The sequence below is a fragment of the Microtus oregoni genome, unplaced genomic scaffold (assembly GCF_018167655.1).
Source record: "Microtus oregoni isolate MIOR12 unplaced genomic scaffold, Mior012 000002F_ref0000024, whole genome shotgun sequence".
NCBI lineage: Eukaryota > Metazoa > Chordata > Mammalia > Rodentia > Cricetidae > Microtus > Microtus oregoni.
In genome coordinates, this window is record NW_024543061.1 from 25,292,097 (window position 1) to 25,308,856 (window position 16,760).

At 48.4% G+C, this 16,760-nt stretch overlaps 1 protein-coding gene across 2 annotated transcripts in view; it reads left to right on the forward strand.

Moving 5' to 3' along the window:
• Nucleotides 1-16,760, forward strand: part of Sfxn5 (sideroflexin 5) — a 117,286-nt gene that overhangs the window by 72,282 nt on the left and 28,244 nt on the right. The window lies entirely within an intron of this gene.

Sequence of the window (16,760 nt, forward strand, 5' to 3'; positions counted from 1 at the left end):
AGAGCTGAGTCCTCTGCCCCCCCCCCCACGGTGCTCACTCTGAAGAGCAGAGTCCTCTACCCCACAATCTCCCCCCACCTCATAGCCCTGATCTGACCTTCCCCTCAGGCCTCAGCTTCCTGTATGTAATATGTGTAATATGTAGGCTTGATACTCTCCATCTATGACCCAGAACTCCCCGGGAGGCCACAGACCAGACTCCATTGACAGGAACTTGCTGTGGAGTACCTACAAAATGGGGTGACCTCACCCACTCTATGCCCAGCGGCTAATAAACTCCCAGAACCAACCACCCAGTGGAGCCTAGCCAACCCAGATAATTGCTATAGCAACTCCACACTTGTAATGAACTCTTAGCTATTTCTGCCGTGGGCCATTAATGGAATAGCTCTTTAAAGCTGACTTTGTCATGGGGTCTAATTGAGCAAAGAACGTGGCTACTCAGAGGCTGGGTTTTCAGCTGCCAGGGCTGGAGGGTCCGAGGCAGACTAGACTGGCTCGGAGGCCCCACCAAGATGTAATTGGGACTTGGGGTGGGGGTGGGGGCAAGCCTCAGATAAGAACTTTGCCAGTGGCTTGTTCCAGCCCTGTCCAGCGTCCACTGTGCTGTGTGACCTTGAGCTGGTCTTAACCTCTCTGGGACTCAGGAGAAGCCTTTCCTCTTCTGGAGACACTCTGACCTGCTCCTGCTTTAGCCTGATTCTCCTCCTGTTTTCATGGGACAACCTTCATCCCTTCCACCCAAGTACAGCCTCTGCCACACAGCTTGAGGCCCCTAATACATAGCCAGTTGTATACATTGGGCTTTGTGTCTTGCTAGTTCTCACTCCCAGGACTTTGGGAGAAGCAGGCCCATCTGCAAAGAGGATTCTGTTCATCTCCCTGGTGAGTGATTGCCAGTGTAATGTAAGGTCAAAGCCATCATCTGCTCCCTGCACTTGGTCTCTCTCTACCATGTCCCTCTGTGCCCTGGCCAGGACGGAGCATCTCAAAGCCACTTGGCCCTTGCTTACTGCAGCAGGCTGGCTGGTCACTGTCAGCCTCAGAGAAGGTTGCTCAGAGCCTGCTTCACCTTGTAAAAGGCCGCTTTCCCTTTAGGGCACCAGCATGGTGGGAGGACTCTGTCTTAGGAAGGAACCACTCTCTTCCTAGGCAAACAAGGAAACTGGGATTGCTGTGTCCCCCACTTCTCTGGCTTGCTCCTCTAGATGCTAGCTGGAAGCTGAAAGTCTAGGCATTTAGGCATCTCTGGGGCACTGTCCAGAGCCCAGGTTACTAACCCACCTCACCCCAGCCTGGAATGCTTTATCCCTTTGTTTAAGTCTGTTGCTCTATCCTGGGGCCACCCCAACAATGTCACAGGCCTGCACTAGGTTTGCAGAGCCCAGAACTCCCAGGGACCACCTAGTCCTCCCTTTGGCGCTTCACTGTGTCTCATTCAGTGCTGGGAGAGACACCCCATTTTGCAAAAGAGTATACAAATTCCAGCTCGGATCTACACCTTGTGCCCAGAGCTGAGGCCTCCCAACCCCCATCCAGGGCCACTCAATCTGGTGGTGAACCTGCCTTTGGAGTGGAGAAACTGAGATGTGTGTGTCCTGGGGGTGGCCAGGCTATGCTGTGTCTTGCAGTGAGCATTCCATCTCCAAGACTGCCCCTGACTTTTCATCTAGGATTGTGTGAGCGCTTGTGTGCACGTAAGTGCCAAGTGCACAGGAAGCAAGCTCTGGATGCTCCCTGCAGCCATTGCTCTCTCTCAGGGAGGTTTTCTGCACCCACAATCCCCTGCTCTGGTCTAGAACAGCAGTCACGTGGGAGATCTTGGTTTCTATTTATACATAGAGACGGTAGGAAAGAAGGTGAGCCTGGGAGCATGTGTACTGGCATCAGAATCGATTGGGGACTGGTAATTAATTTGTTTAGACCTTAATTAATTCTCCAGTTCTTTCTTATTTGTGGACTGTCACGCTTAATTGTGTTCAGGAGCTCAGGCTTGGAGCAGGCCCTCCGTTAATTGATGTGTGGCTGCTGGGAGGTGGAAGTTAATGGTTTGGGAAGCTGGGCAAACAGTGCCATTAGAGGTCAATAGAGGAGATACTGGAAAAATACGTACCCTTGGGTCCACTCGCTGGTCTCCCGAGCTGAGCCGCTCTGCAGGGACATGTCCGGTCCATAGCCTTTCTGCGAGGCTGTGGAGGAAATGTGGAAGGAGGGAGCACAAGGCGTGGGTCTCCAGATAAGACAACTGAGAAAACAGGCAGACCTGCGGTCAGAGTGGATGGAACAAGGCCTCTAGAGACCTATCTCGGTGCATCTGGTAAGAACTGATGCCCCTGCTCCATGTCTGCCTGTCTGTACCCAAGGAGAAGGAAACAGCAGCAAGGGCTCTTGGGTAACGAAGACCTTATCTGAACTCGGTGCACCTCTGAACTCAAGCCTCTGTATTAGTTACTGTTCTTGTGCCGTGACAAAAACACCCTAGGGGCAGGGTTTGCTGTGGGCCGGTTTGTTGGTTTGACAGTATAGTCCCTCATGGCAGGACGTCACGATGGCGGGAGCTGGAGTCACTTCGTTAGTGCAGCGAGCAGTGGAGGGAGAAGAGCGCTGCTGCTCCGCTCTCCTGCTCCTTTTCATCCAGTCCAGAACCCAGCCCACAAAATGATGCTGCCCATATTCAGGGTGAGTTTTCCCACCGCAGTTAGTTAACCTAGAGTAGACACTCCCTCGTAGACAGATCAGTCTCCTAGGTGATCCTAGATCCTGTCAAATTGAGAATCAGTATGAACCATCCCAGCTGTCCAGAGGATAATAATCTTTAGCTAGGAAGTCTTCTAGGTCCTTCCAAGGGGTCCCTTTCATGTTGTCAAAAAGTGTTTCACTGCCATTAAAAAAGTTTTTTTTTTCTATGCTCCCTGGGGACCTGTTGCTCAGGACTTCTAGAATGTCTGGGGCTGGGGGGGTGGGGTGTTTCCTGATTCTTCATATGTGGGATTCCCCTCTGTATGCTGTGAATATCATTGGTTAATAAAGGAACTGCTTTGGGCCTATAGCAGAGCTATAGGGGAACAGAGCTAGGTGGGGAAAACTAAGCTGAATGCTGGGAGAGAGGAGGCGGAGTCAGAGAGAAGCCATGGAGCCACCACAGGAGACAGACAGATGTGCTGAAACTTTGCTGTAGGCCACAACCTCGTGGTGATGCACAGATTAATGGAGATGGGTTAAATTAATATGTAGGAGTTAGCCAATAAGGAACTAAAGCTAATGAGCCAAGCAGTAATTTAAATAATACAGTTTCTGTGTGATTATTTCAGTTCTGGGTGGCCGGGAAGAACAAGCAACCTCCTCTAACATTCATACCCAGTGAGCCTTAGATCTCCCTTGTGCTCTTCCCACGCCCCAGAACACAGAGGTCTCCATGACATTGACTCTCCCTTTGCTTTAGTTCAGGAGTTGGTGGACTGGTGCTGCCTGAGCTTCAGACCCCCCATCAATAACATAGCTTCCCATTACTTGTTCCCTGTGAGCTGGAAGGCAGCGGGGGCATACCTGTGGCAGCTGTGTCCCCCATGGAGGCCAGTGGTGTTTCATGAGGCACCTGTGTCCCTTTGAGGGTCCTCTGGTGGCCGGCAGAGCCAGCTTGGGCCTGTTCTGTGTTTGCTCCTGAACCCACTGCTGCTATGGCTCCTGTCTTCCCTTCTACCTCCTGCTGGGCTTCAGGCACATGGCCCTGCTGGCCCAGATGCTCACTCTTTCCCATACTCAGCCCTCCACTTGGCTGCCAACTACCTGTGCCTGTCCAGGACAGGCTGCCTAAGTTCAAGTTTGCTTCCCTCGTCAGACTGTGTGGGTGTCTCAGGTACTGTTCCTCAGGCCCCTCAGCCCACCCCATAGTCAGGGTGTAAGTAGTTACTTTCTCATTACTATGACCAAATCTCTGCCTAGAAGAAACTTAAGTGTTGCAAGGAGACCGCTTGTTGGTTCCCAGCTGCTCAGCCCTGAAATAATCACACAGAAACTGTATTATTTAAATCACTGCTTGGCCCATTAGCTCTAGTTTCTTATTGGCTAACACTTATACCTTAATTTAACCCATTTCTAGTAATCTGTGTATTGCCACGTGGCTGTGAGTTACTGGCTAAAGTTCTGGTGTCTGTCTCCGGCGGAGCTCCATGGCTTCTCCCTCACTTCATTTCCTTTCTCCCAGCATTCAGTTTAGTTTTCCCCAGCTAGCTCTATTCCCTGCTCAGGCCCAAGACAGTTTCTTTATTCACAGCATACAGAGGGGAATCCCACATCACTTAAGGGAGAAAGGAGTTCTGTTGGCTTTATAGTTTAAGAAAGAATACACCAGAGGAATTTCAAGCTTTTGGTTTCTCTCTCGAGGATCCCCAAAACCTAGTCTAACGGCATCTACTGCATGAGCAAATGAGGCCTGGGCGTTTATGAAGATGAGGTGACATCAGAGGAGCCCAGTACTGACGCTCCTCCCTCCACTTGAGTGATGAGGATACGTTTGCATGGAAGAAATAGATTAGAGACCCCCTAGGAAACCCGTGCCCTGTGCATAGGCTCCCCCAGCAGCCTTGGATGGCCCTGATCCATCTTGGCTCTGCCATGTCTAAAGGAGCTCTTCTATCCTGTCCTTGTACCTTAAGGCCGGAAAAATCCCCTCCCACAGAATAGCAGGGTTGGGTATTGTGTGTTGTGGGGGTTTTGTTTGTTTTATTTTATTATGAAATTAAAAGTTTGCAAAATTAAAAAAAAAAGAAAGAATACACCATGGTGGTGAAGTCATAGCAGCAAGAGCCTGGGATGGCTGGTGACATTGAGCCTACAGTCAGGAAGCAGAGAGAGAAAGGGAGAGAGAGAGAGAGGAATGTTAGTGCTCAACTTGATGCACCCCCCCCCATTTTCATGTGTGTGATGTGCATGTGTGTGTGCGTGTTTTTGCATGTGTGGGCACATGTGGGCATGAATGTGCACATATGTGTGTGGAGAGCTGATGCTGGGAATCGTCCTTGGTCCCTCTCACCTTATCCAACAAAGCAGCATCACCCAACCAGATTCAAAACTTGTTGAAGTGACTAGCCTTGCTAGATCACCTCTCTGGGGATCCCCTTTGGAGGCTAGAATGACTTACATGGGTTTCTGGGAATCCAAACTCCTGTCCTCACCTACTTGCATAGCAAGCACTTAAACTGATGAGCCACCTCCCCCACCCCATGCTTTCTCTTTTTCATTTAGCCCAGAACTGCAGCCCATGGCTTGATGCTGCCCCCATTTAGGGTGGATTCCCCCCTCCTTAATTGAACCCCTCTGGAAGCACCCTCAAAGACACATCCAGCAGTTGTTTCCATGGTGATCCTAACTCCAATCAGGTTGACAGTGAAGATTAGCATGACAGAGTTTCGTGCAGGTTTGTTAATGCTCAAACAAAGTGCTTTGGCATGGAAGGTTCGGGTCTAGTCTAGCCTGAACATTCAGCAGCTTGCTCTCACTCCAGCTACAGGGGATCTGACGCTCTAGCCTCTGCAGGCACCCACACTCATGTGCACACACCTGCACACAGACATACACACACCTGGCATTATAGAATATTAATTTGGAGGCAAGCATTGGTTGGATGATCAAAATGGCACAAAACCAAATGTTCTTGGGACGCCTACTCTTACAATTCATGGAGGCCGGTGCTGGGGTGCTCATCTAGCATGCCTAGGATTTGATTACACATACTCACACACGCACACACCTTGTGGTAGTGTGTGTATGTGTGTTTAGGTACCCTAAAGAGCCCAGAGGCTTCAGATCCCCTAGAGCTAGAGTTATAGGAACACACCTGCAGAGCCAATGAAACATTGTTTCCAGACAGTCTTCCTAGATTTTAGAAACTTAGTGTTTTAGGCCGTGCATGTTTCATTTGAGGGAGATCAGCTTCTCCATCAGAGGAATGTGTGGCTGATTGACATGGAGTCTGATCACCCATAGGACCCTTAAATCACAGCTTCCGAGAAGGATGACCAAGGACCCAGAACTGGGGCTGCCTCAGAACTGACATGGACTCCCAGCATGCCTCAGGCTTCCAGAGAACTTGACCAGGGGGTCCGAATGGAAAGAAGTCTTTAGTAGTATACCCTGAGCTCAATCTACAGCCTTGTCCTCTTGAGTTAATTTATTGACTGCCTGGACAGAGGAGGCCTGTGGCTCACATTTCAGGGGACAGGATCAGTAATATGGAAGGGCTATGAATGCATGGGACAAAGACATAATATCTGAAAAGATCTGTAGGGGGCTGATATTAAGCATGCTGTTAAAACTGGAGGGGTGCCCTGGCATGGTGGCACACTCCTTTAATCCCAACACTTGGGAGGCAAAGACAGATGGATCCCTGTGAGTCTGAGGCCAGCCTGGTCTACATAGTGAGGTCTAGGGCAGCCAGAGCTATATAGTGAGACCCAGTCTCAAAAAACAAAATTTAAGAAAAAAAAAAAAAACAGAAAATTGCAGGGGCTGGGAAGATGGCCAAGGACCTGACATTCAATCCTCAAAACCCATGTAAAAATTGTAGGCATGGCAGCATGTACCTGTAATCCTAGTACTGGAAAGGCAGAGACAGGAGGCTGGCCGGGCAGCCTAGCCCAATTGGTGAGTTCCAGGACAATAAGAGTTCTTGTCTCTAAGGAGGTGGGTGGAGTTTCCAAGGGTAACACCTGAGGTCGTCCTTTGGCCCCCTGAAGCACACACACACATGCACCTGCACACACATGAACACACATTATGTATTTACACAAATGTCAAGCTGCCACGTGGCTTGGCTGGAGGTCAGAGGGGTTTCCTGGACTCCTTTCAGAGCAAGCCCATTTCGTGGTTTGTGGCTCACACTCATTTTCGTTGTGTCACTGAAGACAGGACATTCAGAATGACGGACTTGGTTCCCAGAGTAGCCCTGACACGTGGGAGCCTGGCCCTCCAACAAAGTGGTTGCCATTGGTGACCCCTGGGTTCTAGGAATGTGTCTAGTTAGCAGCCCGACCTAGAAAGCTCTTAGGTCACCACTTTCTGGGCAGCTTGCCTAGGTGCTGACATCCTGTAGGTGCTCCATAAATATTACTAAACAAATAGCTATCTTACTCAAGAAGTATCTGGAAGGCAGAGAGATCCAGAGGCACAGGAGGTAGAGAAGCTCAGGAGAAGGGCAAGGAGGGGAGAAGTTGGGGCAGCTGGAGGGAAGGAGAGGATGGGGCAGTTGGAGGGCAGGAGAAGGTGCCTTGGAGCCTTGGAGTTTAGGGTTTAAACTTCATCTCATCACCTGGGGAGCCACTGCAGTCTCCAGCCAGGGGACTGTTGGGCTACGGGAGTCTTTAGGTGTCAGTGCTCCCTTTCTGCCCCCTTCTAGTATATTTAGAAGAGGGGTGTCTTAGCAAGAGTCTCGTTCACTGTGTGTGTGCATATGGAAGCCAGAGGACGACCGTTGATGTCATTGCTCAGGTACCTTCCACCTCTCTCTCTCCTTTTTCTCTGTTGTTTCTCACTGGCCTAGGATTTCCTAAGAGGACTAGGCTTGCTGTCCAGCCAGCTCCGGGAGTCCCCTATCTCTCCAACACTGGGATTACAAGTGCACGCTGTCACACCCGTCTTTCCGTGGAAACTAGGGATTGGGTTTAGGACCTTGCGCTCGCGCAGCAAGGACATTCGAACTGTCTCCCCAGCTACCTTAGTGGGAATCTTCTGGACAGAGATTACACGCTTCCGAGTTAGCTATACCTATAATGTACAAGCTGATTTTTTTTTTCCAGTTTAGAAATTTCCAGTCCCGGCCCGGCGATGGTGGCGCACGCCTTTAATCCCAGCACTCGGGAGGCAGAGGCAGGCGGATCTCTGTGAGTTCGAGACCCGCCTGGTCTACAGAGCTAGTTCCAGGCTCCAAAGCCACAGAGAAACCCTGTCTCAAAAAACAAAAAAACAAAAAACAAAAAAAAAAAAAAGAAAAAAGAAATTTCCAGTCCTGAGTTGCTGACACTTCAGTATGAGCTGTGAAACTCTCCCCTGATTCCCAAGCTATTTAAAAGAAAATCTGGGCCTTTTAGAGCTGCCTCTCAGATGCAGTATTGAGCCATGCTGTGAAATTAAGCAAATATTAAGGTCAGTGCGCTTCTATGGTGAGCAGAGATCCTCCAAAGACAGGCGCTGCATTTGAGACGGCTGTGTGCGAGTCTGTCAATGTGCGCATGCGTGTGCCTGACCGTGCAGGTCCCTGCTGCTTGACCTGAGGACCAGGCTACAGTAGTTGCCTCTGAAGAGGGGATGAGGCTAAGAGCTAGGGGTGAGAGGCGACTCACTCCTGTTTGATTATCCTCCTTTCTGTGTGGTTTGAGCTGTCTACCATGCTGTGATGGTTAATATTGTTGCCGATCTAACAGGACTTAGAGTCACCGATGAGACCAGCCTCCGGGCACTGGGAGGGATTTTCCCGGTTAGGTTGCCTGAGGTGGGAAAATCCACTGTGTGTATGAGCAGCACAGCGCCAGGGCTGGACAGAATGAGCAGAGGACCCAGCGGTCGGTGCTCTTTCGTTTCTTACTGTGGATATGAAGCGACCAGCCGCTGCTTGCTCCTGCCATCAATGCTGTTACTGCCATGATGGACTGCATCCCCTGCAACTATAAGACAAATGTACAGCGAGCGTGTGGGCTTCATTCCCCCATGAAGTAGTGGAGATATGAAGCGACCGGCCGCTGCTTGCTCCTGCCATCAATGCTGTTACTGCCATGATGGACTGTATCCCCTGCAACTCTAAGACAAACGTACAGCGTGTGGGCTTCATTCCCCAATGAAGTAGTGGAGAGGGAAGGAGGGTGGGAAGCAAGTTTGCCTGACCCTTCTTGAAGCTGAGAGGGTGGAGTTTGGAAGAACTTCAACCAACTCTATTTGGAGCTAAAAATGGTAGCTACTTTCTGTTGCTACCACAGTTCTTGGTTTGTTTATAGGAAAAAGATAATTTCTCCTGATAATATAGAATTATTGCATAAAATAAATCCTGTTTCCAGACACAAGTTTGTCTGTACCCTTCCAAAGTCAAGTAAACGCCTAAAAGTTTACAATCAAACTAGGTGGGGTGATGTCTGCGTATATCCCCAGGAATAAGAAGGTGGAGGCAGGAGGATCAGAGGTTCAGGGGCATCCTTGTCTACAGAGCAAGCCAGCCTGGGCTACATGAGACTATCTCAAAAGATAAACAACAGCAAAAGTGTAGAATGTCATTATTTATTGTATCCATTTAAATATAATAAAGTCCAATGAGATCACATAAACACTATCCTCACAATAGTTTTTTTTTGGAGGACTCTCACAGTCCATGCTGGCCTTGAACTCACTATTGAAATAGGAAAGACCTAGAACTTTCTGATACTTTTGACTCCAAAGTGCTTGAATTATAGGAATATATCACTACACCAGACAAATTTTGAAAATCTTTCCATGAAAATCATAAAATTCTAACTTGTGTCCCCCCTTCCTTTTTTTGAGTCAGGGTTTCTCTGTAGTTTTGAAGCCTGTTCTGGAACTTGTTCTGTAGACCAGGTTGGCCTCAAACTCATAGAGATCCGCCTGCCTCTGCCTCCTGATTGCTGGGATTAAAGATGTGCGCCACCACCGCCCGGCGCCCCTTTTCAATAAGATCTAGCCACAGCAATTCTTTCCATGACAGTTTTTTTCTTTTTTTTCAGTTTTGAAATACTGTAGCCAGACATCATAGTGCACTAACCCTAGCTCAGCAAAGCCAGGAGGATCATGAGACTGAAGCCAGCCTGGGCTACAGTTCAAATTCTAGGACATCCTAGGTTAAATAGCAAGACTGTCTCCAAATATTAAAGTAAGTGAATTAATGAATAATAAATTATGAAATATTTATTATTTCTTTTCAAATGCAAAGAAAACCAACGAGGTAACAGAAAATGTTAGATATACTTGAAGCCCTGGTGTCCTTCACCTTCTTAATGGGGACCTCTCCGAAGCAACTGCTGACCCACCACCAGTGGGCCCTTCTCATTCTGATTTCTAGATCTCAGGATAGGCATATGCTCCAGAAATGACTGCTTCTGCTGTTTACGAATTGTGCACGCGCATGTGCATCGTGCACAGATTTGGGTTGTGCGTGTGCTGTCCAGGAGCTGAGGGGTTTTTCTATCCCTGCCTCCTCAGCACAGACAACCACATATGACTTTTTAAAAAAAAAAACAAAAAAACAAAAAAACATGGATTCTAGGGATCAAACTCAGACCCTTATGCTTTTGCAGCAGACATGTTACTGATTGGACCAACCCCAGTCCTGTTTATGCATCCGTTACTTTTCTATTGCTGTGATAAAGCACCATGACCAAGACAGTTTACAGGAGAAAGTGTGTGATGGCTTCAGAGGCTTAGTCCACGGTGGCAGCAAAGGCGTGGCAGCAGGAGCAGCTGAGAGCTCACATCCCATGCAGCATGCAAGAAACAGAACACTGGGACTGGCTGTGTCTTTTTACAATGTGGGTTTTTTTTAAGTTTTATTTATTATTTTATATGCATTGGTGTTTTGCCCGTCTGTATGTTTGTGTGAGGGTATCAGATCTTGGATTTACAGGCAGTTGTGAACTGCCTTGTGGGTACTGGGAATTGAACCTGGGTCCTCTGAGAGACTAGCCAGTGCTCTTAACCACTGAACCATCTCTCCAGCTCCTTAAAATGTGTTTTTTTAAACCCCAAAGCCCACCCCTGTGACACCCCTCCTCCAATAAGGCCCCACTTCCTAATCCTTCTCCAACAGCTCTAAGTGGGAACCAAGCTCAATCATGTGAGCCTACGAGGGCCGTTCTCGTTCACACCACCACTTTTGTGTGTTAGTGCTCAGTGTGTGTGTGACTGTGCACATGTGTTCAGAGGTTAGTAGACAACTTCCAGGAATTGGTTTTCTCCTTTCACTATGTGTGTCCCAGGCACTGAACTCAGGTGGTCTGACTTGGTAATGAGTGTCTTTACCCTCTGAGCCATGGCGCCACCCTTATACTTATCTTTCAGAAACTTGCTTTGGAGATTTTTTTTCTGTGTTTCTACACACACCTCCGTTTCAGCTGCCATTTGTGGTCTAGAGTGACTGTCCACAGTGATACTTTGGGACTGTTTCCTTTTTCTTTGTCCAGCTGTGCACACAGTCCCATGAACACACATCCATGTGACAGGGATGGACTTTTTCTGGACTTCGCTTTGAAAACCCTCATTTGTATGTCTGCCTGGGGAGCTGAAATCAGACACAGATCTGAGCCCTGCCTCTGACTGTGTCTCAGCAGCGCGGCCGTGCTGAGAATCCAGGAGCCTGCTGCTAGAAATGGAGGGAGTGTTTCTGGTCAGGCTCTTGCCAGACAGAAGGTTTTCAGATCCACGAGGTCCGGATTTCTGTTCCCCAGGCCTGTGTCCTCTTGAGTATCTCTCAGCATTCAGTATTAGCGACCCTTTAAATGTTGTGTGCAGTGGCAATGGTCTCTTCTCATGTGCACGCCCATGCAAACTTCAGTTTTGTAATATTTACTTTTTATTTTTGATTGTATGTATTTGTGTGTGTGCACATGTGTGCGGGCATCTCAGAGGCTGGAATTGAGTGTTGGATACCCTAGAGTTTGAAGCAGTTATGAAGCATCTAACATGATGCTGGGGACCAAATCTGGGTCCTCTGTAAAAGCAGTGAGTGCTCTTACCTCTGGGCCCTCTCCCCAGCCTCGTCTGTTCTCTGTGCTAAGCTGTGAGGCCTGGGCTGGGCCTGTGTTCATCTTCCTGCCTCTGCCTCCTGATGCTAGGGTTGTGTTCTCACGCCCAGCTGCTGGTTCTCATTTTCATTGACTTATTTTTTCTTTTAAACCCTGGTGTAGTTGGGAATTTTCTTAACTTTGACGTTTGGGTCTTCAGATAGAAGAAATGAGGTGATCTGAATTTCATAGAAACAAATAAATTCCAAGGCAGATTAAAGACCTAAATGTGAAAAGAAACATTTTCAATAATTTCAAGAAAATACAGATGAGCACTGACAGTTTCCTAATGACACAGAAAGTACTGGGAAGGGAAGGGCTGCTTATTTGAGGACATATTAAACTGTGACAGACGATGCCATCCACACAGTGGGAGGACCAGGCCACAGCCCAGCAGCAGCCCTTCGCAAACCATTTGACCAATGAGGATTAGTTTCCAAAATATAAAGAGCTCTTGCAAATTGATTTTTTTCTTAGATTCAGAAGTCTGTCTTTGACTATTCATAAGATTGAGTTCATGTTTATCAGGTTTTTTTATATTTCATTTCATAAAACTCTGAGTCTTACATTTTTCTTACATTTCGACCACTGGATTTTTTCCTCTTAATGTGTGTGTGCGTGCATGCGCGCCAAAGGTCAACCTCAAGTATCCTTTCTTGGGCACCATGCACCTTCTTATCTGTGTGTGTGCGTGCGTGCGTGCGTGCGTGTGTGTGTGTGTGTGTGTGTGTGTGTGTGTTGATTTGAATAAGAATGGCCGCCATAGGCTTATATGTGTACATGCTTGGTCCCCAATTTATGAACTATTTGGAAGGATTAGGAGGTGTGGCCTTGTTGGAGGTGTCACTGGGAGTGGCCTCTGAGGTTTCAAAATGCCAGGCCCAGTGTCTCTCTCTTTCCCTGCCTGCCTGTACCTAGATGTAGCTCACGCTACTGCTCCAGCTCCTACATGTGTGCAGCCATGTTCCCCACCAAGACGATAATGGGCTAACCCTCTGAAACTGTAAGACCCAAATTAAATGCTTTTTAAATGAGTGTTGCCTTGATCACGGTGTCTCTGCACAGCGAGAGAAGCCCTAACTAAGCCAGTGTGTGTATGTACACACATATGTACAATACAACGTGAATGAGTACAAAGCTGGCGGGGATGGGGGCGTGTTGGATCTGCTGGAGTAACAGGTGGTTGTAGGCTAACCAAGTGTGTGCTGGGAACTGAACTCAGGTCCTCTGCAAGAGCAGAACTCACAGCCACTGAACCAACTCTGCAGCACCTCTCCCCCACCCTTTTGAGATGAGTGTCTCACTGACCTGGGGATTCACCAAGTAGGCTCCCTGGCAGCTGGGTGGCAAACCCCAGGATCCGCCTGTTTCTGTTTCCTTGGTGCTGAGGTCACAGGCTCACAGCGCTTATGCTGGGCTTTTTACCTGAGTTCTGGGCTGGAACTCAGGTCCTGCACGACAAGCACTGGGCCAGCTGAGTATTTCCCCAGCTCCTTTTCTTAATCATTTTTAAAGCTCTTTATTCTGTGTGGATGTTTGGGTCCAAAGTTAACGAAGTGATTTAAATAGTCAGAGAATGTCCCGCTTCACAGCTGGGGCGTCTCAGGTGACCTCGGAGTCCTGCTGCCCTTTGCTTCGTCCCTGCAGCTGTCCAGTGGCCTTTTTCTAGACTAGAGCTCTCATTGTCACTGTGGCTGCAGCAGCTCCGGGCATCACATCCCAACCTGACTCTTCCCAGGAACCAAGGGCTCTGATTCTTGTCTCTTACCCGCCAGATGGGAGGAGATCCTTTACAGTACCCCCAAAGACCTTCCTCACTAGCTAGAGTTTGGGTCACATGGCTCTTTCTAATCACTGGTGAGGGAAGTCCTCTGAGTTAATTTGGGGTGGGGGTAGAATAGCTCCTTGGGAGTCAGTCACCTTCACCTCCCATAACTTCATATAAGTACCTTTGTTTATTATATTTAATCAGTATATTTCCCCAGCTTCTCACTTATAATATAGGCTAAAAATAGATCTTCTATATTTCTTTTTTTAATTAAAAAATTTTGATTAAATTTTTTTTTCTGTTTTTCTTTGTGAGACTGGGTTTTGCTATGTAGCCCTGGCTGGCCTGGAATTGTATAGGTTAGCTCACAGGGCTCCTTCTACCTCTGCCTCCGCTTCCCAAGGCCTGGGATTAAAGCATGTATTGGTATACCTGGAGACTTCTATATTTTCTCAGATGGCTCTTTAGGTAATTAAACCACGATTGCATTTCTACTGTAAAATTTAAATAATCTAGAAACATTAAGTGTAGAAAATACAGAAATCTCTCGAAACAGGCCCCAAGTCTCAAATTGCATTCTCTCTTCTGTGGGCAGCTCTGGGAGACAGGTACCTTCCTAAACATTACCTGTCTGTCTGTGCACACATACACTTGGCTCTGTCAGTGACAGGGACTGACACAGTCACCTGTCTGCTCTCACCAGTGTCCTTCATGTTGTGATTTGCGTTGGAGAGAGTCCAGTGTGGGTTCCTAATGGCGGACATTTAGCTTGTTTCTAATTATTTGCTCCTTACAAACAGCGCTATAATTAACATCCTTGTAAATGTCTCTTTGTGCATATGGGCAAGCATTTCTTTAGGGTAGCTATCTATGGTTTGGCAATTTCTACTGCCTTTAATTGCATTGCCTGGTATCTGGCAGACGATCTTCTGCATGTACAATAACTTTTCGTGTCCGTGCACCATTATAGTGTAAGTTTTAAAAAAGATGTTTCAGGCAACAATTAGGAGTCTAAGTTTGAGCGCAAGTTCTGTGTGGATTGCTGTGGTCGGCTGAGGTGACAGCTGAATGGAACGGTCCTCCTACCCATGTGAAACTCACTGGGGCCTGTCAATTGTGTTGGGAGGCAGGAAGGGTTCCCCTGCACCCTGACAGCCATTATGGTGGTGTGTGTACGTGTGTATGCACATGTGTGTGCATTCATGTTGTACACTCATGTGCCACAGCACCTGGGTGGAGGTCAGAGGACAACCTGTAGGAGGTGGTTCTTTCCTTCTACCGTGAAGGCCTCAGGGACCAAATCTGGGTTGTCGGCCTTTGTGGCAAGTGCCTCTACCCACTGAGCTATCACACATGACGGTACCTTGTCTTTTGAATCAGAGTTGTTCACTGACACCTAGCATTTGCTTATGAGGTTAGTGAGGCTAGCCAGCCAGCCAGCCTTAGGCATGCTCCTGTCTCCGCCTCCCCAGCACAGGGATGTCAGGTATGTAGCACCATTACCATGCGTTTTGCGTGGGCTCTGGGGATTGAACTCAGGTCCTTGCCCTTGCACAGCAAGCTCATTACCAGCTGCACCAAATCCAGCCCCACATCATCATTTTAGGATATCAAAATGTGGAAAAATGCATCTCAGAGTTGAAGAGTTATGGGATCTCATTTTCTCCAAGTCAGTGGCCTATGGCTCTTCATGAGTGTGTCTGGACAGTCCTCCTCCTGTGTGAGTTGATGTCAGTGTCTCACAGAGGTGTGTGCTGCCTGTCTGTCCTGTGCAGGTTCAACGGTGGGCTCCCGAGAACTTCCCTCACGCTTTCCCACGGCTCTCTCTGTTTCTCACACTGTCCCTTTTACTGTGGATGCTGCTTCATGAGCAATCCCCCATCTGCATGGGTTTGCATGGCGGTGGGTCCATGCAAGAACATCTGTGGCAGTCAAGAGCTTGTTTTTCCCTCCCTTCATTTCGGGATGTCTCTCGGTATTACTGCTCCAATGTCAGTCATGCCTGAGTCTTGAATGGTGTCGATCTGAGTTGAAGATGTGCCAGTTTTTGTAACATTATCGCTAATAGACTGCTTAATTAACCTGTGATATTGTCAGTGGTGGATCTGCTGGTGTGTCAAAAGGGAGAGCCATGCATACGCTCTCTTCTCTCTCCTCTCTCTCTCTCTCTCTCTCTCTCTCTCTCTCTCTCTCTGTGTGTGTGTGTGTGTGTGTGTGTGTGTGTGTGTGAAATGGGATAGGGGAGATCTGGGAAGGTCTGGGGGACAATGGCAGAATCAAACAGTCTAGATGAGATGGTACAAGTGCAGTCCCTTCAGGGGATGTGTGTTCTTGTTTATTGCTGGGGATGATTACTACAAAGACTGGTTGTAACCAGACAACGGCTGTAAGGTCAACAGAAAGATGGTAAGGCACATGCCACCTCAGAGAATGCTTGTTCCCGGTTGGGGTGGTGGTGGCTGCCTTTCCTTTGGCATTGGGCATCTATCTCTTCTATCCAGCAGCTTAGATGTCAGGGTTACTGTTACCCGGTGGTGTCCTGGAAAGGCTCACTGAGGGGACAGTAGGAGGCTGAGCTTCACTCTCTTTTGTGATTTGGGGTGGGGGGTTGAAACAGGACCTCATGTAGCCCAGGCTGACTTGAAGCTCAAGTTGTAGTTGAGGATGACTTTGAATTTACCATCCTCCTGCCTCTGCCTCCTTCCCTCTGGACTGTTAGAATCCCAGCTCCACAGCATCACTCCTGGGCGTACTTTTTTCTTCTTTTGGTCTCACTTGGGTTCTGTTTTGAGCTAAAGTTCTCTGTCCTGCTCTCCCACACGCACATTTGGAGACCGTGGAGAGAACGTGAGCTGCCACCCCCGCTCCTGGGGCTGGCCCCCACCACCTCCAAAGCCTGCCCACCCTCTTGTCAGCCCTCCTACACTGTATAAACGCCCATGGTGGAGGCTGCAGGCATTTGAGTTGCCTCAGTGTGAGTTGTCCTGAGAGCCCCTGGAGACCCTAAGTGCAATACTGGGAATGCCCAGCAGGGGGTACAACGTTCAGCTTCCTGCTTGGGGACAGGAACAGTGGTGCTGGCACTGGTGAAAGGCAAGAGTCATCCTCTCAAGGCAGAAAACCCCACTTTCCCACTCAGTGATGGTCTCATGTCTTCTGAGAACTCAGTCTGGCAACCCAAGGGGTTGCAGAGTATTCCTGTGGCCACTAGAGGGCGT